At 41.8% G+C, this 21128-nt stretch overlaps 2 long non-coding RNA genes across 2 annotated transcripts in view; one reads left to right on the plus strand and one right to left on the minus strand.

The window, feature by feature from the left end:
* Nucleotides 1-7204, minus strand: part of LOC103662732 — a 21389-nt gene extending 14185 nt beyond the window's left edge. The window contains exon 1 of the long non-coding RNA XR_568558.2: nucleotides 6626-7204. This is a non-coding gene — a long non-coding RNA (uncharacterized LOC103662732). The remainder of the gene's footprint in view (nucleotides 1-6625) is intronic.
* On the plus strand, nucleotides 3915-18617 carry LOC103662731. Its single transcript, XR_568557.1, has 3 exons — nucleotides 3915-3975; nucleotides 10572-10641; nucleotides 18266-18617. It is a non-coding gene; the product is annotated as an uncharacterized LOC103662731 (long non-coding RNA).
* The last annotated feature ends 2511 nt before the right edge of the window (nucleotides 18618-21128 follow it).

Below are 21128 nucleotides of genomic sequence, written 5' to 3' on the forward strand. Positions count from 1 at the left end.
CGCAATTCATCCCCTTGCCTTGAGATAGGGATGCCTGTTACCACCTGAACAAATCAAGGTATTCTTCGCAAGCAGGGCAGAGATAAAAATGGATACTGAGTAGGCAACAAATGGTGTCTCAAAGGGCACTTCATCACTCATTCAACGAATATTTATTGAGCACTTATTAGGGTAAGGCCCAAGGTTTACAAAGATGGTGTGTGTGTGTGTGTGTGTGTGTGTGTGTGTGTGTGTCCATATATATGTGGGTGTGTGGCTGTGTGAGTTGGGGAGGGAGGAGGACACAGGCATGTAAACAATAATTACAGTGAGAACTGCTTTAACTGCAAAATGAAAAGTCTCTCCTTCTGTACAGACCATAATGTACTCCTGACCATGGACACCTCAGGTGAATCACAAAAACAGCAATAATAGGACCCAAGAAAGCATCTATTGATTTGTGCTTTTAAAAAAGGGAAAATGTTTTCATTGGTAGAAAATATATTTAGAGCAAACTTCTAAGAACGATCGAACTAAGTATGAATCAATACCTTCAACTAAATCTGGGCAAGAGAAGTAGCTGTCATTTAAAATGCAGACGTGATGGACACGTAGGTGTGCAATGCTCTCCGAACGAAGTGTTGCAATCTGTCTCTTATGGGAACGGTAACGCTGAGTTTTAAGAGAATTTACACAAGATTCTCAGGTGCACCACCCCTTTCAATGTACGTTAACGATTTGATTTATTTATTTGTCAGAGAGAAAGAACAAGCAGGGAGAGCGGCAGGCAGGGCGGGCAGAGGGAGAAGTAGGCTCCCCACCCAGCAGGGAGCCCGATGCGGCACTTGACCCCAGGACCCTGGGATCATGACCTGAGCTGAAGGCAGATGTTTAACCTACTGAGCCACCCAGGTGTCCCAATGTAATTTATATGATGTTTTATATATATATATAAAAGATATATATATATTTTTTCAAATATTTAGCCTTTGGTTCACTGACTTCATGTGTATATAATGTCTTTATGGAAACAATAATTTTTTCCAATCCATACTTTGAGGATATGGAATATGACACTTGAGCTTACTCATATTAGAGAAATTGATTCAGTAATTAATTGTTCCGACATAAACTTGACTTTAATCACGATCACTGCTTCACACTAGCGTCATTCACCAGATGGATTTTGCTGACTTCCTCAGCCCCTGCAGTTACTGAAGATGTACTTTAAGAGTCCTGCTAGCATGCTTTTCTACTCCGTGGTGCTCTTTAAAGAATTCCATAAAAATAAAACTCTTTATTAAAATAGCTGAGCATAAGCCTTGTGGAGGTGCTGTCTAGGTCTTTCTGATTTTGCACCCTGGCTATCTGCCAACAGCACCCCTGTGCTAAGCACCGCCTTACTCTCAAAGATGAGTCCTGGCTCCAAAGAGAGGAATCAGCATCAAGAGCGATTCAGTTTTGCTCTTGGTTCACGTATCCCCTTTAGAGACCATTTCTCGCAGTGATGCACTTTTTGGCTCTGTGGGCTCCATCTGCCAATGGCTGGGCTTCCAAACCCTCCGTTCCTGCAGCCTTTCCCAGCCTGCAGCTTCTGGCCTCCCCAGATGCAGATTCACCTGAGCCCTTGCACTTTCTCTTTTGTAAAAGTAGTGACCTGCTTCTTAAAGCAAGGTATTTTTCGTCAGTAATTCCTGCACATAGGAAACAATCCCATCATTTATTTACCTAGCCCGCAGTCGCTGGATGCTTGGAGCTGCTCCCAGAGTTTGCTCTCAGAAACCAGGGTGCAGTGAGACTTCTATGGTATTCACCTCGGTGCAGAGCGTCTTTTAACGTCTTCTGGATCAACTCCTGAGGGTGAACTTGCTGCGTCAAAGGCTTGTGCATTTTTAATTTTGAAACATATCTGAAAATTATCCTGCAGAGAGATGTCACCAATTCCAAGGCCCTCTAAGAACATATGAAACTCCTTTCTTACTCAATCGCGCTATTAAGCATTATCAGTATTTTAAATATTTGCCTATTTGGTAGGTGAAAAGGGCATCTCATTACTTTAATTGCTTCTTTATAATTAGAAGGGTTTATTGCCCCAACGCGTATCTCCTTTGTTATGAACTGCCTGATCATTTTCCTTTGCTCATTTTTCTATTTTTTCCATTGCTTATGGATTCTTTGTACTACCACAAAAATGGCTCTTTTTCCATAGTATGTCTGGCAGTTTCTCCTGTTTTATCTCTTTACTTTGATGTTATTTTTGCCATGCGGAACTTAAAAATTTTATACAGTCATGTTTAGCAATGTTTTTCCATCATGGAACTGGTTTGGGTTTTGTAATATGCTTTAAAGGGTCTTGTATATGCTCATATTGTTTTTAAAAATCCACCCACATCTTCTTCCAGCACTGTTGTTATTTCAGTTTTAAAGTTTAATATGGATCCATCTGGAATTTATTTTGGTATAGGGAATGAGGTAGGGATTTAGCTCTCCCAAAGCAATTTGGATTTATCTCCCATCTTTGTCTATTTCTTACTACCTATCAAGAGTGGGGTGGTTCCTATACATTAACTACTAAGGGCAGAAGTTGAGAGCACTAGGATTCAACTGAATGAATGTATTAACTGGCTCCTTATCCATCCCCGCCCCCTTCTTTTTCTCCATTCCCTTCCCACCTTCCTCCTTCCACTCTTCCTCCTTCTCCCTCTCTGCCCCTCTTTCCCTTCCTACCCCTCCTCTTCCTCCTCTACCTCACCTCATTAGTTGCTGTCTGTAAGTGAGAACTGATTTTGCCTTCACGCTGCAAATCAAGGATTCTCAAGCGGCTTGGGATCCTGGAGTCTGGGCAGGACATGGCCAAATATAGATTAGAACAGAGTGAAGAGCTCGACCCACTGATTTCATTTGTCTTGGTTGTAAAGGAGGGATAGAAGCTTTATGTTTATGAAAGGGTGGATGACTTTCAGAAGAAACATCACTTTCTAGAATACCTGCAACACGGTATCTACCTACGTGCTTAATCATGTAGTCAGCGGCATTTATGCAGCCCGAGTGTCGCTGATTCTTACATCCCCTTCACTTTCAGCAATGTCCTTGAGTTCCCTTTTTCTATCACCTTCTCTCCTTCTGCCTTTGAGGTTTCAAAGTTCTCCACTACAAAAGCAAGACCTTGTGGACCCTGCTGCCTCTCTTGGTATCTTCCCAGTTTCTTCCATTGTCCAGTTTTCCCGACTCAATGTCCACCTTTGCTGATGCCTTATTGACTCAACCTGCTCTCTCTTTACCCTACACTCTAACTTCAGTGTCCACTGCCATGTGAAAAGTGTTCTTTTTCCCTGAAACATTCTCCTTTACCTATTTGTTTCCGATTCCTTTTATTTCTTTTTAAGATTCAGGTTTTTGCTATCTTATACCCAAGTGGTTCTCAAAATGGAGGTGGGATTTTGCCCCCAGGGACGTTTGGCAACGCCTAGAGATATTTTTGGTTATTACAGTGGGATAGGGGTGCCCCTGACGTTGACCAAGAAGAGGTCAAGGATGCGACTAAACATCGTACGTACACAGGATGGCCCCTGCAACAGGGGACCCTCTAGCTCAGATTGCCAATATCGCCCAGGTTGGGAAATCCTGCCATAACCAGTAGTCGAGGGCCAGGAGGGGCATTCAAAAATGCGAGGAGCATGGGTCATCATTTTGGTGGTTACAATGGCTGAATGACTGGAGCTCAGGATGCAAAACACCCTGGGGAGCTGCCCAGCCCAACGTGCAAAGAGCACACTTTTTTTGGAATTGAGCAAGCCCGTTGTGCCTCCACTCGCTCTACTTCCTTTATTGGTCTTCCCCTCTTGCCAAATTTGTGAATGTTATTCAAGCCCTCAGTTTCTCTTTCGACTTCTGTGAGTTCATCCTATCCCTTGGTTTACTCCAGCTTTAACCACCTAGCAATGAGGCTGGCGAGACTGGGCTTCTTTGGACGACAGCATGAGTTTGGCAGTCAAGGTAAAAGCTTGGAGTTACACTTTCGGTGCCTGAAAGATGTCACTTGATTGTGTTCTGGCCTCCATTGTTTCTGGTGACATCATCCCCTCTCTGTATTGTGTCTACTGAATGTGACGTGTCTTTTTCTCCGCCTGCCCTTACGACTGGCCATCATTTTTGGTTTAGTTATGCCGTGCTTACGTGTGGATTCCTTTGTATTTCTCGTGCTTGAGTTTAGGATCTGTGAATTCATATCATTCGTCATTTTGGAGTGTTCTTGACATCTTTTCACACCTTTGTGTACCCTACTCTCTCTGCCCCCCATGTCTGGGAATCACATTTCGTATGTGTTAAGCTGAATGATATTGTCACACAGATCTCAAGATGCTCTCTCTTTTGTCCTCTCCCTTAGCTCTTCTATGTTTCAGTTGATGATTCAAATGCTCATCTGTTCCGGAAACAACCTCACAAAAACATCCAGAAATAATGTTTTACCGCTATATGGGCATTTCTCCACCCAGTCCAGCTGATGCATAAGCTGAACCAGCACATCGCCCCTAGACCCCGTACCGCACATCTTGTGCCTCCAACACCGTCAGCTCTGATATCAGATGCTGCCTCTGGAAACTCCATGAGGTTGTCCCAACTACCTCCCATTGCCAGAATGGACCCTGCATAGTACTCATTTATTCGGGTGACAAATATCTACTGAGCATCTACCATATGCCTCTTCTAGGGACTACAGAAACCCCAATAAGCAACCAAGACAGCTGCATTTGTAGAGCATATATGCAGGCTAGATAGACAACTTGCCCAGTTTGCCTGGACTGTCCCATTTTTAGCACTATATTCAATGACACAGAAGGCTCTTTGGAGAGATTAGGCATACGACTGGGGGATCCCCTTGGTCATCTCACCCGAAGCCAGGAATAGATTTAGGTCATTCAGGAAAGATTTGTGGAGGAACCTCTTGTCTAGTGGAGTAAATCTCTGTGACAAATGAAAGAGACCCACAATGTGGTTGAGAATGTTATACCATCGCAAACACTGCCACTTTGGATTGTAAGGTGTAGAGAGAGGACAAAAGGAAAGAACCCTGACACACTTCTCAAATTCTACAGTCAGGAAACGGACTGATAAAACTTCTAAGCTACAAATACGTGTTACCTTTCATGAAAAAGGAAGGATGAATTTGAGTGCACAGCAGCAAGCCCAGAGGGCAGAGTTGTTTTTCAGAACACTGGGGAAATGTCCAAGTTGTAACAGTGCTTTAAGAAATGAAAACAAGGGATGAATACAATTTTGAAGGCAGAGAAAATTTTCAGCTTTAACTAGAATAGACACATTACATTCTATATCATAAAATCCACAAATAAAAGTTCAAAATTTCAGTAATATAATAATAAAATATACCCCACCTTATTTTAAAAAATCCTTTTCTCTCCATAGTTCAATGTGTAAGATATGTTTGCCTGAGTATAAAAAGCTGTCTAGTTAATATTCTTTGGTCTTTACTTAATAAGCAAAACATTTATTCATTAATTAAAAGTAAAAGAGCACATACTTTTCAGGTCTCAACAGAGTATTGGTCTCCTCCCATCTTTAGTTGAAGCAGGTAGGATATGAAACTTGCTTGTAGGGATAAACAATTCCTGAAACTCTCTGAAGCTGACCCTAGGACCAAGTGAACTAACAAGAAGTCTTGTCCATGTTCAGCTATGACCTTAGGCTGAATGATTTTGAAGTAGCTTTAAAATGACTGCTGCAGAACATTCTGCAGAAAGAGACATCTCGAAGTCTACCAGGGAGAAGCAAGCAAGAAAATTCTAATGTTAAATACAATTTTTTGGCAGCCGGGTCTTATACCAGTTGGCTTTCTTTTCATTATTATTATGGACCTCAAAGGCCAGGCTAAATAAAAGATACTAAATTAATTTTTCTAATGCAAATGGGATATAAAGAAACCTAATTGTCTAAGACTGGTAGAAACTACTAGGCTGCTTCTCATCAGAGGAAAAATAAAACCAACATCCTTGCAAAGAAACTTTTGGAATATGCTACTTAACTCCTCTACACCAGGAAAACACCCAGTCGCTGATGAACTTTGAAAACCCTGAAACAATGCATTGCTCTAACTCACAGTTATTACCAGCCCAAGGGAAGAGGCTTCGGCCCTATGCATTACCGAATATGTTAACAAGGGAAAGAAATACAAAGAAAATAAAGAAATCCAAATATGCTTTCCAAGGACTAAAATAGAACCTCTCCAAAAGATGGGAAGGATTTCTCCATCTCATGGAAAGGCAGTGGTCCGTGGCATTGCCGACTTTGTGGGGTTGAGGAAATAACTCTAGTTTATTTTAATGTACCGTGTAATCTGGCTCATTTCCCGTATTGTTCTGCGATCTTAACTGTGCAATTCAAAGGAAAAGTTGGGCCAGCGTTTCAAATGTCATCTTGATACAACCTTTCCCATTTCCAAGCCCACTTCAGTAATTTGCTTTACTTTCTCCCCCTTTCTTATTGCTCTTAGAAAGTTGAGCCAATGATAATAAAGTAAATAGAAGCGGACGACAATGAAAGACGTTAGCACAGAGCACAAAGAGCAGGGGTCTGGAGGCGTTGGAAGGCAGATTCGTGGCCCTTGCGACACGCTTTCCAGTACACTTACATGAGGGGCATTTCACTTGGGTTACTTCTTGTTGGTAAATGCTTCGCTTTCAACTCCTGCTTTTATTCTGGTTCTTCCTAGAGTGTCCAGGCATGTTGTAACCCCTTCTGGATTTGGTGGGGTTTCCTTCTCCCTCCGTCTCCCAGCCCTCCCAGCAGCTTCTACTGCAAAGTCTCTGGTATGAAGGTACAGTTGACAGTTCAGGCTCTAGGAAGGTCACTTTCAACAAAGGAACTCTGGCTTGGGTTTGTGCACAGCAAGCTCTGCTGAGGAACACGCGAAGTTGACGTAATGTCTGCTGGCTTCATGTGCTCCGTTCAGGCACAGCCAGCCTTGGCAGAAGGACACCCCAAAACCAGAAATGACTCCTGGGAATGGAGTCTATCCCAACAGGCTATGACCTTGGCCAGGAAGGGCTGAGGTGATTTCTAAAGCTCTCTACTAGGCGTTTCTATCTATTTGGGGCATAAAGAGATATCCTCGATGTGGAGAAAGGGGAACCCTCTTACACTGTCAGTGGGAACACAAGCTGGTGCAACCACGCTGAGAACAGTCAAAAAGTTAAAAATAGAACTACCCTACAACCCAGCAATTGCACTACTAGGTATTTACCCAAAGGATGCGAAAATACAGATTCGAAGGGGTACATGCACCCCGACGTTGATAACAGCATTATCAACAATAGCCAAACTATGGAGAGAGCCCAAACGTCCATCGACTGATGAATGGAAAAGAAGATACGGTACACATATACAATGGAATATTACTCAACCACCAGAAAAAATGAAATCTTGCCATTTGCATTTTCATGTGGATGGAGCTAGAAGGTATTATACTGAGTAAAAATAAGTCAGTCAGAGAAAGACAAATACAATATGATCTCACTCATGTGGAATTCAAGAAAGAAAATGGATAAACATATGGGAAGAGGGAAAAGAAAAAAAAAGGGGAAAGGGAAACGAACTATAAGAGACTCTTAACCATAGAGAACACACTGAGGGTGGCTGGAGGGAGGTGGGCGGGGGAGGGGCTAGATGGGGGATGGGCATTAAGGAGGGCACTTGTTGTGATGAGCCCTGGGTGTTGTATGTAAATGATGAATCACTGATTTCTACTCCAATATTGCACTGTATGTTAACTAAAATTTAAAGAAAGATACCCTCAGATGGATAAATGTCCATCCTCAGACATAAGAAATGGGGTTCTATGGTATGAAGATAATGACTATACCTAGGCCCCAAACTCTTTGCATGAATCCTTGCCACAGTGAAGTCAAAGCCTTTTTCAACGTCAACGATTTGTCTGCCATTATAATCAGGTGATTTGACAGAAAGTCTCACCTCGGGACGCCTGGGTGGCTCAGTCGTTAAGCGTCTGCCTTCGGCTCAGAGCGTGATCCCAGAGTTCTGGGATCGAGTCCCACATCAGGCTCTTCTGCTGGGAGCCTGCTTCTTCCTCTCCCACTCCCCCTGCTTGTGTTCCCTCTCTCGCTGGCTGTCTCTCCCTCTGTCAAATAAATAAAATAAATCTTTAAAATAAAAAAAAAAGTCTCACCTCACTTTTAGTGGTCTAGCAAATAAGGTGTTTCCAAGCTCTCAACTAAAGAAGCACTTTTCTCTTAAAGAAAAGAGCCTGTATCACATGTTCCATTTCTTCATCAACATAAACTGCAGCCCCAAATCGTTTCCCCTATTCAGTTACAAGAGTCAGGATTTGGTCCAGCTCTAATTGACTCCAGGGATATTTCATTTTTTCATTTAAAAGATAATTTAATTCACCACCATATGTTTGCTGGAGTCGTTCGCTGGTCTTGGCCTCAAGGACGCCTCTGTCCTCATTGCCAGGTGCGGTTCCAAGGAACTCGGAGACCCACTCTCTGCTCCAGTCTCTACAGTTTTCACTGCCTAATCTCTGAACGGCATTTATTCTTCTGTGGTTTTTTTTTTTTCCTTTAGTGTCTTTTGCTTTTTTTAATCATGGAAGTGTTCACGCTTGAATTGAAATAGTGAAGTCAGCTTCAAATGCTAACTCAAAATATCAGAGAGGAGCTACCAATTTCATGGTTCACAAAATAATGGTATCAATCTGTCCTGTTGAAGAGATACCAGAATCTTTTGACCCAAATGCAAACTCCAGTGGCCTTGAAATAATTTTTCTCATATCTGATAATGGAGGAGTCATATTAAGGTTTTGCTTGGAATTTTCCAGGTCAATGACTATCATCACTGACCTTCATCCTTAAAGGGGCAGAAATTGGGGGGTGTTAAGAAAATACTCATTTGAACCTCAGAAGATTCAGAATTACATTTTTCTGGAAAAATCAAGGGCCTTCATCCAACTCACAAGTTCGTGTAGTTCACTTTTGTACAGAAATAGGATGGCCCTCAATTAATTTAGGTGTGGGATTCATCTTCCCCTCCATATCAGTCACCCATTGTTTGTGCAATAAACTATCCCAGAACTTAATGGCTTGAAACAACAGTCCTTTGTTACTTCTCTTGAGTCTGTGGATTGGCTGTGTAGTTATGTTGGTCTGTGGTCAGCTGGCTGATTGGCCAAGGGCCGGCTGGTCTAGGATGGTCTGAGCTGATGATGGTTCCCTTGCACATTTGCTCACACTCCTGCAGCACGCTAGCTTGCGGATGTTCTCCAGGTGGTGACCCAAGTATGAGAAAGAGGCCTCAGTTGTGCAGAAGAACAAGAGGAAACCAGCACACACTTTTCAAGCCTCTGCTTTGTCATGTTAGGTCTTGTCCCGTTAGCCAAAGAAAGTCAAATGGCCAAGTCCAGGGGCAGTGTGGGAGGAAATGATCAACGGCCATGGGTACAGGAAGGCAGGAAAAGTTGGAGTTATCAGTGCAATCTGCCTGTCATCCTTACCCAGATATAATTAGAGCGTGACAACCGCAGAGGCCAGATGTGCTGCTGATATGTGGGCACGGGGGAGGAAGGCAATGAAAGTAGAGCCCAAGGATGCCAAAACAAAGACCTGGAAGTCCAAGTCCAAATCAGTAGGTCAAACAAGAGATGAAGAACAAAATTGGGGTGTGCTTCTATAATGAAGGGGTCAAAGAGACAGAAAAGCCTAGAATGGGGACATGGAGTGTAGCCAGCTGTGAGACATTTTACCATGCACGGGGGCAGAGCCTTTGGAAGAACCTGGATGCAAAATCTTTGCATATTTAAAAGCATACAGTACATACCCTATGCAAAATGGCCATTAAAAGATTCCAACACCTACAGGTGATAGAAGTTCTGAAATTTCTATGCAAAGGAGTTTTTGTTTTGCTTTGAAGAAATAGCTGCTACTATGCCATTTAGAATATATATTCAGTCAAAGCCACAATATGAAACTTTCTTTCTTTTTTTTTTTAAAGATTTTATTTATTTATTTGACAGAAAGAGAGACAGCCAGTGAGGAAGGGAACACAAGCAGGGGGAGTGGGAGAGGAAGAAGCAGGCTCCCAGAAGAGCATGAAGCTCGATGTGGGGCTTGATCCCAGAACCCTGGGATCATGCCCTGAGCCGAAGGCAGACGCCACCCAGGCGCCCCAACACAATATGAAACTTTCTACAGGACTTGTGACCAGGTTTCTTGAAGAAGTCAACGGCCCAGAACAACCAAACAGAAGTGGAGAGAGACCATTCCAGATTAAGAGTCAAGACAGATCTAAGATTATAAACAGCCAAATACAATGAGTGGACCTTGTTTGGGTCTTGATATGTACCATTTTCTTGATAGGCACAGTTTTCAAGATTTTTTTTAGCAAATAGGGGAGATTTTATTATAGCCAGGGTATTAGATAGTTTTAGACATTATCGTTAGTTTTATTATGTGTGGCCATGCAATGCAGTTAAGTAGGAAAATGCTCCCTTTCTTTTGTGAGATTTGTGCTATGGTATCTTGGACTAAAATAACCTGATGTCTGAAATTTGCTTTAAAAAGGGTGGAGGCAATTAGTGTGGAAACTGATGGAGGACATTGAATGGTGGCTGCGGAGTCCTGAAATGATGGCGTGAGTTTGTGATATCCTCTACTTCTGTGTACTTTTTGGAAGTTTATGTAATACAATATGAAATTCAGTGTAATTTTTTTCAGTGTAATTTTGAAATATTACATAGAAAAGAGTTTAAAAGGACACGATACTTTCTTTTTTCAACTTTTAAATGTTCTTATTAACTTCATTTGTTCTTTTGTTTCTAATTATAAAAGTAACACATACTCAATATTTAAAAAACAAAACAATATGACAAAGAACAAAGAGAAGATGAAAGTCACATGAAATCATGTATAGATGATTTGAGGCGAAACAAAAGAGATCACCTGAAGAAATAACCATAAATTTCCCTCTGGTCTTTTGAATTTATTACTGTATCTACTTGTTTAAAGAAACAGCTTTGGGGTCAGCTATGTATCCAACAAATTTTCTTTTACTCTTGGGTGGGTTCTGTTCAATGACAAACGGTTGGCATTTGATAAGAACCCCAAATGTTGGATCATTTAAGTGGTGTTAAGTGATGTCCCCAGTATAGCAACTGGGAACATTTCCAACAAGAGGCCCAGAACATTGTAGATGATCAATAAAAATGCTTTCTTTTTTCTACTTCTTCTCTTCACTTTCTTTAACTTTTCTTATTCAATTTCAGCTTTTTTTTTTTTTTTAAAAAGAGATTTATTTATTTGAGAGAGAGAGGGAGAGGGAGTGAATGAGTGGGGGTAGGGGCAGAGGAAGCAAATCCTCAAGCAGACACCCCACTGAGCATGGAGGCCATCACAGGGCTCCATCTCATGACCCTGAGATCATGACCTGAGCCCAAACCAATAGTCGGTCACTCAACTGACTGAGGCACCCAGGCGCCCCATCGCTTTCAGCTTCTGCTTAAAACAATGCCATAATTTAGTAATTTCTTTGCAGCTGGTAATGGGTGGAAGCTCTCCTTTTATTTTGTAGTAAGTAACTACCTGCTTCTTTAAAATGGGGAAGAATGGAGTAGTTACCAATGGGGTCAACAGAAGTTATTTATTAGCTTGATTCTGCCCATATAGAAGGCTAGCGACACAACTCCAAAGTTAGGTAGAGCAAAGTCATTAGAAATGTACCCATCAGCCATACGTGGCTGTAATAAGGTGAGATAATCTCCCCACAACAAACTTGGGTACTACTGTTGGCCGTCGGTCAATCTGAACATGAAGAAAGGATATCATCACTTGTCACCATTAGTGTCCTACAAACCCTGATGACTGAAGGGTGACCTGACACTAAAGTCCAGGGGAGATGTTACCTTGAGGGATGACCTCAGCAGGAATCTGTCTTCTTAATCCACATTTAATCAGGTTTGAAAGTCAGCCCTCTATTGATGTTATGGGCTTTCAGTTGTTGTTGTTGGTTTTTATTGAAGATTGTATGTATGTATGTATGTATGTATTTATTTATTTATTTATTTGACACAGAGAGTGAGCACGCAGAAGCAGGGGGAGTGGGAGAGGGAGAAGCGGGCTCCCCGCTGAGCAAGGAGTCCGACTCGGTGCTCGATCCCAGGACCCTGGGATCATGACCTGAACTGAAGGCAGACACTCCACCGACTGAGCCCCCCAGGCGCCCCAGGGCTTTCTGTTGTGATGTATTGGAAGTACCCAGCATCGTCTACGAAGTTTTCCTGCCAAAATATCTAACCTGAATTTAATCAAGCCTCTATATCTCATTACCTGCTTTTGCTGTAGAGCAGATCACCCCAAAACTTAGCGGTTTAGAATAACCACTTATTATTTCCCATTATTCTTTGGATCAGAGAGATGATTCTTCTGGGCTGAGCTGGCCAGATGGTTGAGGATGGCTTCATGCTTGACGTTGGCCAGGGGTATGGAGATGTTGCCACACGTCACTCCTCAGCCAGCGGGCTGGCCCGCTCAGTCACAGGGCCCCAAGAGCAGCAAGGACTGGCAAGTCCTGCTTCACGAGCCCATTTCAAGCCTCTGCTTCTGTCACATTTGTTAAGGTCACATTGGACGAGCAAGTCACATGGCTGGGCCTGGAGTCAAGGGGAGGAGAAAGAGACTCTACCACTTAATAGATAAAATATTGTCAGTTCTACAATCTAACCACATCTAACTTCTAGTTCATAAAAACATAGTCTGGAGAGGAACAAGTTAAATTATATCATAAGGAAATAGTCAAATCTAAAATGTGAAACATTCTATAGACAACCTGCCAGTGTTTTCAAAAAGTTAGTGCTATGGGGGGGAAAAAAAGATGTGATGTGTGGCAGGGCAGGGTAGACTATTCTAGATTTTTTTTTAAAGATTTTATTTATTTGAGAGAGAGAGAAAGCACGAGCAGGAAGGAAGGGCAGAGGGAGAGGGAGAAGCAGGCTCCCCACTGCGTGGGATGCTGGGATCATGACCTGAGCCAAAGGCAGACACTCACCCAACTAAGCCACCCAGGTGCCCCGAGACTATTCAAGATTTTAAAAGACTAAAAGGACATAAAAACCAAATTCAAGTATGAATCTTATTGGATCATTATCCAGGAAAATAAAAAAACAGTCATAAAAAATTATCTGGATAATTGGGGAAAATTGAATATGAATTAAATACACAGAATATTTTAAATTTTCTCAAATGTGATAATGGTATTAAGGTTACATAAGAGAACATTCATATTCTCAAGAGATGCAATGTGATGTATTTAGGGGGTGCCTGGGTGGCGCAGCCAGTGGAACATCCAACTCTTGGCTTCAGCTCCGGTTGTGATCTCAGGGTCATGAGATCGAGCCCCTTGTCTGGCTCCAAGCTCAGCACAGAGTCTGCTTAGTATTCTTGCTCCCTCTGCCCCTCTTTCCCCCAACTCAAATAAACAAATCTTTAAAAAAAAAGTGATGTATTTAGGACTGAGATGTCATAATGTCTGTTACAGATTTCAAATGGATCATCAAATCAATACATCTCTATGTCTATATATGATAGGGAGAAGTAGGCTGAATTATGACCCCCCACCAAAATTCATATGTTGAAATCCTCACTCCTAGTACCTTGGAGTATGACTGTATTTAAAAATAGAGCCTTTAGGGGAGCCTGGGTGGCTCAGTCAGTGAAGTGTGTGCCTTCGGCTCAGGTCATGATCTTAGGGTCCTGGTATTGGGCCCCGCACTGGGCTCCCCGCTCAGCAGAAGGCTGCTTCTCCTTCTGCCTCTCCCCCTGGCTTGTGCTCTCTCCCCTTGATCATTCTCTCTCTTTCTCTCAAATAAACAAAATCTTAAAAAAAAAAAAAATAGAGCCTTTAGGGGCGCATGGGTGGTTCAGATGGTTGAGCTTCCAACTCCTGGTTTCAGCTCAGGTCTTGATCTCAGGGTCATGAGATCGAAGCCCCATGAAGGGCTCACACTCAGCGTGGAACCTGCTGGAGATTCCTTCCCCCTCCCTCTCCTTCCCCTTCTGCTCCTTCCCCACCCCACACTCTCCCACACTCTCTCTCTAAAATAAATAAAATAAAATCTTCTAAATAAATAAATAAATAAATAAATAAATAAATAAATAAAACAAAAATACAGTCTTTGAAGAGGTGATTAAGTCAAAATGCCCTTAGAATAGGCCCTAATCCAATCTGACTAGTGTCCTTATAAGAAGAGATTAGGATAGGGGCGCCTGGGTGGCACAGTGGTTAAGCGTCTGCCTTCGGCTCAGGGCGTGATCCCGGCGTTATGGGATTGAGCCCCACATCAGGCTCCTCCGCTAGGAGCCTGCTTCTTCCTCTCCCACTCCCCCTGCTTGTGTTCCCTCTCTCGCTGGCTGTCTCTATCTCTGTCAAATAAATAAAATCTTTTTTAAAAAAAAAAAAGAAGAGATTAGGATACAAACATATCCAGAGAGAAGACCATGTGAAGACACAGGGAAGACGGACCTCTATACAAGCCAAGGAGAACGGCCTCAGAGGAAACCAACCCTGTCCACACGTTCACCTTGATCTTCCAGCTCGTGGAATTGTGAAAAAATAAGTCCCTGTTGTCTGAGTCGCCCAGTCTGTGGTATCTCGTTACACCAACCCTCGCACACTGATACAACAAAGTGCTGTTAATTGTTCAATCTAAGTGTGAGATACACAGCTCTTCATTGTGATACTTTTTCAACTTTTCTGCATGTTTGACAATTTATGTATTAAAAAGTTGGAAGGACAAAACCTTCTAAGACTGTGCTGTTAGTCAACTGGCTCTTAAGAAAATATTTTCAATCAATTATAATTGAATTCTGAAATATAGAGGTTTGGCTGCAACTTTGCTTATAGAAGAGAGGAGGGGTTGGAAGTCTGACAAATTAAATGAGAAAGCCATTTCTCCGCACACCGGCAGTTCCATTGTTTCAGATTTCAGGCCATTATATCTACAGAGACACTTAGTGACATGATACGTTGGACAATTATTTTGTGCAACAGAAGAAGAGGACAGTGCCGCAGTTGCCCTGAGTTCCAGCTCCACATTCTTCCAGAAGAGCAGCAACGGCGGTCGGCAAACCCTGAGACATGGTGACGTGGACAAACAACGTCAAGGCTGGAATGATCCAAAGGGCGCATTAACTCTGTCAGTCTGTCAGCAGCTCAAACAAATATTTCCTGATAAAGTTTTATGGCTTCTTGAGTAAACACTTGGGAGGTCTTGGTCATCAGATTTAACTGAAGCAAAAAAGCGGTTCATTCTGTATGTGAAGCCTGTATTTTTTCTTTTTTTTTTTTCCTGCACTTTCCAACAACTGCCCAGACCCCCATTGTCCTGGCTATTTAGCTTCTCCTTGGGATCAATGAGATGGGAAAGGTGTTACTATCATATATTATTGTATATATTATTAGTATACTACTGGTATACTATTATATATTTACGCATATCAGTCCGCTATTAGTATACTATAAGACACTATTAGCATACTACTGGTATACTATTATGTATATTAGTATTCTATTAGTATTAGCATACTGTTCTATACTTAGGTGTTACTATTCTCGATGGGCGGTGGCTTGTTTAACAGAGGTTCTCAACTTTAGCAGCATGTCAGAATCACTGGGAGGACTTAAACAAAACAATATGCCAAACAAAGACAGTGATGCTAAGACAGACCCCTAAACATTCTGGTTTAATATACTGAGGCAGGACGTCGGTATCAGGATTTGTCGTAAAAGCTTCCCCGGTGATAAAAATGGGCAGCGAGGTAAGAACAACTGCTCTAACCTATACAGAATTCCATTTTTTTTTTAAGATTTTATTTAGTTATTTTGATTGAGAGAGAGACAACGAGAGACAGAGGGAACACAAACAGGGGGAGTGAGAGAGGTAGAAGCAGGCTTCCCATTGAGCAGGGAGCCCGATGCGGGGCTCAATCCCAGGACCCTGAGATCAGGACCTGAGCCGAAGGCAGACACTTAACGACTGAGCCACCCAGGTGCCCCTATAGAGAATTCCTAACCACAAATCCAGTCACTTCTGGGGGGGCTCTGAAGAACCTTCGCAGGGTTCTTAAAACCATCTCCAAAATAATCTTTTTCTTTGATTTTAAAATTCATTTTGAAAAAAAATTATGTCTAAGTATGCTATTAAAGTATCAATTCACTCAAAACAGTTTTTAAGTGTTGCCAGCATGGGATGCTGTTGTGCATAAAAGGGTAAAAAGTCTAATTACTGTAGTTGCCAGGCTATAACATCTAAAATATTTTTCCCCATTGACAACGTGGACTTCTAGGGAGCCCAGACCTTGATTTGCATGTAATATTTTCTACTAAAGGGAAGCAGAAATTTGAGAGAAATGAGCCATTTCAGGTCTGGAGTGTGGAAAGTACATGGTAAGGCGAACATCTGTGTGCCCTAAGGCAAGAAAGCACTCAAAGTCTACTGGGGATGTTTCAAAAGGGCTCTGAAGCCAGAATGAAGGAGCTCATATTGGCTAAATATAGGACAACTGGAGCATCAGAAGGAATAATGACTATACAGTGATTGTAACAGTAAATAAATAAAAATCCCTGGTGCATATGACACTTAAACTTAGACAAAAAGAATGAAAAGAACAGGGGGAAAAAAAGAAGAAATTCATTTGCCGCTATTGGAGGTGAGTATTAATCACAAGGATTTATTCTGGGAGGAGGGGAAGAGACAGTTACCCTGACCTTATAGAAGGAATGGAGGCTCATCTCTAGGTGATGAAAGAAAGCTCTTCTTTAGAGAGATGCCACCTAAGAAAAAAGAAATGGAGACAGTGTCAGCTCTGCCTTAGTATGACCTACCATGGGATCACTTCTTGAGTGTCCTCCCTTGCGTTGCACTACCACCATCAAAGAATACCTTTTATAATCCCCCTCTGGACATGCGGAGACCACTGATAACTTTAGAAATGGGACCTGCAAAGTAAAACTTCCACTAGAAAAACAATCCTACTATTCTCTGTAGAGCTGGAGCTCTGTGGTGCTTTGCAGAACATCTGTGTGTACATCCAGCTTTGGAGAAGAAATGTATGTGCTTCATGGCTTTCGACCTAGGCACACACTGATGGCAAAGGAAACTGCCAACTTCCCCGCATTAAGCCTGGTGGCCCATTTTCATGGAAGACGTCCACTTCAGAACCTCAAGTCACCACTTTTTGAGGAGTTTGTTTGAAACAAAAGGGCACCAGAAAATAACGTACTTTTCCCATTTACAGAAATTTGCTGGCTTTCTAGAAGATGGGTCTTGGGCACCTGAAAGACCTTCAGGAAAACAAATGTGCTGCAAGCAAAGGAATATTTACTTAGGACAACTGGACATGGATGAGTTTATTCATGGCTTATTCGTGGATATTTTGATCAAATCAATAAGGTCATTCTTTCCATTCAAAACCTTACATTCTACTAGGAAAGCTAAGCCTCTCTTCCATCCAAACTGCTCCTGTGGAAAAGAAGACAGGAAGAGGCAATCACATTGACTTTTCAAGGCTAGAAAAAGATATTTCTTTAGGCTGAAACAGAGAGTGATTTTTTCCCCCATTTTCCTGCAGGCAAAAATCTGTAGGCACCTGGAACCCTACAGAATCCTTTTGATGGTTATTTCTGCTCCAGTGATCTTGAAATTAAATGTGTGTTCATGACCCTTAACTTGCTGACTCAAGCATGCAGGCAATGCCAAAAATGACCTCACAAAGGAATGGATGCTACATGGATTAACCCAAAAGGGTCCTGGAAAAATCTGACTCAAGCCTGCCCTTGTCTCAAAAAGCGTGCGATGGGAGCTCTGATTCTATTACTGCGTTAGTGAACTATGTCGGCCAAATCAAAAGACAGAAACCACTGAACGTCAAAGGCGGCATTTACGTTTTACCACATAGCACTCCACAATTCCACCCTCTCATCCAGGCTCAAGAGCGGCGGCTTTGCTGGTAAATTCACTTTGAGCAGATGAAAGTGTATCTTTTATTTGTCTGTATGGAAAACTTCACATTTGCATATCTAACAATTTTGCCCCCTTTTCAAAAAATGGCCATTAATTTCTGCCCGAAAAATGGCAGTAAAGCACAAGCATAAAGATTGTTTTTATATTCTGTACGGGTGCAAAAAATAAATTTCCTTTGTTGCAAATGGTGTGAAACATGCTTTTTCCTGGGATGCATCCAACTGCTTCCCTTGGTTTCTCCAGGTGATGCTATAACCCGAGACAGTGAGGACTCTGCTAAAGGAGTGGAGCTCTGACCGGAATTCCGGGCATTGGTCAGTAGTGGGGACAGGATTCCTCAAGTGCCCAGCTCTTTCCAGTGGCCGAAAACCTCACCACGAAGGAGGTCTCCTCCATCATCTCTTGCACAGTGTACTTCAAGAAATCGACAAAGACAGACTATGGAAAACCAAAAGCTGATCATTAAAAAAAAGAAAAAAATCCGAATGTAACCCCTTGCCAAAGTGACTTAGAAATACCATGTCTGGGGCGCCTGGGGGGGTTCAGTCCATTAACTGTCTGCCTTTGGCTCAGGTCATGAACCTGGGGTCCTGAGATCGAGCCCCACATTGGGCTCCCTGCTCAGCAGGGAGCTTGCTTCTCCCTCTCCCTGTGCCCCTACCCCCACATATGTGTGTGTACTCTCTCTCTCTTGCTCGCTCTCTCTTAAATAAATAAATAAAATCTTTTAAAAAAGAAATACTGTGTTTAACATTAGGAATGAGAAATACGATCAAATTATAAAATTATTTTAAAGATTATAAAAACATGGTATGTGAGTTCTATGGCAGTAAATTTCCAACTATATGAAGATACTTTTATATGAAGAGAAAATTTGAACAAGTCAATAATCTTAGGAAAAATCATAATGATAACCTAAGATATAGGACTCTTAAAAGTACCAGAAACAAAGGGATGTATAGTGGAGTAATAGCTAATCTTTAAAGAACAAATAATTCCTATGCTAGGGGCACCTGGGTGGCTCAGTCAGTTAAGAATCTGACTCTTGGATTCGGCTCAGGTCCTGATCTCCTGGCCCATGACATCGAGCCCCCCATTGTGCTCCATGCTCAGCAGAAGTCTGCTTGGATATTCTCTCCCTCTGCCCCTTCCCCAGCTCTCTCTCTCTATCTCTCAAATAAATAAGTCTTAAAAAAATAAAGAACAAATAATTCCTACACTATCATTTAAAAACTATAGCAAACCATACAAAAATATGGAACCCCCCCATTAATTTTATGAAACTAGCACAAATTAATATCACATGCCAATGAAGACTGCACAAAATGGAAACTATAGGGCAAATTCACCTACAAATCATTTAAATGACCTGTCAGTAAAAAACATGCACGTATGCACTGATAAGAAGACTTAATGCAGAAGTTACTTGTGCCAGACCCTGTTCTAGGTACTTTACACACTTGAACTTGCCTAATATAACCTCATGATGTAACTACTTTTATTATCCCCATTCTACCGGGAAGAACTGGAGGTGGACAAAGTAACCCTCCCGGAATTACACAGGAAGTCTTGGAGTTGGGATTTGGGCAGAGGCAGTCTGGCTCCAGAGCCCAGGTTTTGTGCCTCCAAACGATACTGCTATCACCAAGCAGAACTTCTGTGAATATCAGTCAACCTCAAGATACCTTCCAAACTAGTTCATTAGACAATAGACTAAAAGAAAAAAAGACCACATTATTATGTCAACTTTTTCTAGCCATTTTCAACAGCAACTCCTAGTAGTATAGAAGAAGATATCTTAATACGGTAAAGGTCACTTACAAAACTCCCATGTCAAGCAGGTTAAGCAAGAAGATATTAAAGTCATTTCCATTAAAATTAAGAATTGTATCCACAATCATAATTTCCAGTTTTAGCTGAAGCACTAAGAAAAGAAATAATCTCATATACTGACAAAGAAGAGATAATAATTACCATGTTTTCTTCTAAATATTTTATATATTCAGAAAAGCCAAGAGCAGGGCACCTGGGTGGCTCAGTCAGTTAAGTGTCTGCCTTGGGCTTAGGTCATGATTCCAGGGTCCTAGGTTTGAGCTCCATGTCAGGCTCCCTGATCAGCAGGAAGCCTGCTTCTCCTTCTCTCCACTACCCATGCTCTCTCTCTCTCACTATCCGTCTCTCTCAAATAAATAAATAAAACCTTTAAAAAAAGGTTTAAAAAAAAAGCCAAGAGGCTTATAATGTTCTTTTGGAAGTAATAAAAGAAATTGGTAATGTGATTAGGTACAAGATAAATATATGAAAAACCCAGAATAATAATTTAATCTATAATAGCAATAACCAGTTAGGAGTAGAAATGGAAAAAAACAATTCCATTGATATTAGCCAAACCAAACCAAACAAACAAAAGCCCACAACACAAGAGGGACACAGGACCTATATTTGGAAAACTATAATTTTTGTTTAGGGGTATAAAACAAAACGTGAACTAAGAGAGAAACATCTCCTGATTCCATGTGGACAGTCTTAATACTAAAAAGGCCAATCATTTCCAGATGGTTACAATAATTTAATGCAAACGCCTTCATCATGCCAATGTTTTAAAACCAGACAAAATGGATATAAAATTTGTATGGAGGGATAAGTATCTGAGACTAGCCAATAATTTTAAAGGAAGATGTGTGTACGTGTGCATGAGCAGTGAACACACGTGCCTGAGTGGAGCCCCTTCTTGCTTGCTAAACATTAAAATGTATTGGGGCGCCTGGGTGGCACAGCGGTTAAGCGTCTGCCTTCGGCTCGGGGCGTGATCCCGGCGTTGTGGGATCGAGCTCCACGTCAGGCTCCTCCGCTGTGAGCCTGCTTCTTCCTCTCCCACTCCCCCTGCTTGTGTTCCCTCTCTCGCTGGCTGTGTCTATCTCTGTCGAATAAATAAATAAAATTTAAAAAAAAAGAATTAGAAATAGCCAAGTATTTAAAAAAAAACACATTAAAATGTATTACAAAGCTACCGTGATAAAATGGTATTCCTGTCCGTTAGCCTAAAACATTTTATCTTTCAATGTCTATGGGGCAATACCAAAAGAATTTAAGAACACTGTGTTCA

Source organism: Ursus maritimus, unplaced genomic scaffold, assembly GCF_017311325.1.
Source record: "Ursus maritimus isolate PB19 unplaced genomic scaffold, ASM1731132v1 scaffold_1, whole genome shotgun sequence".
In the NCBI taxonomy this organism is placed as follows: Eukaryota; Metazoa; Chordata; class Mammalia; order Carnivora; family Ursidae; genus Ursus; species Ursus maritimus.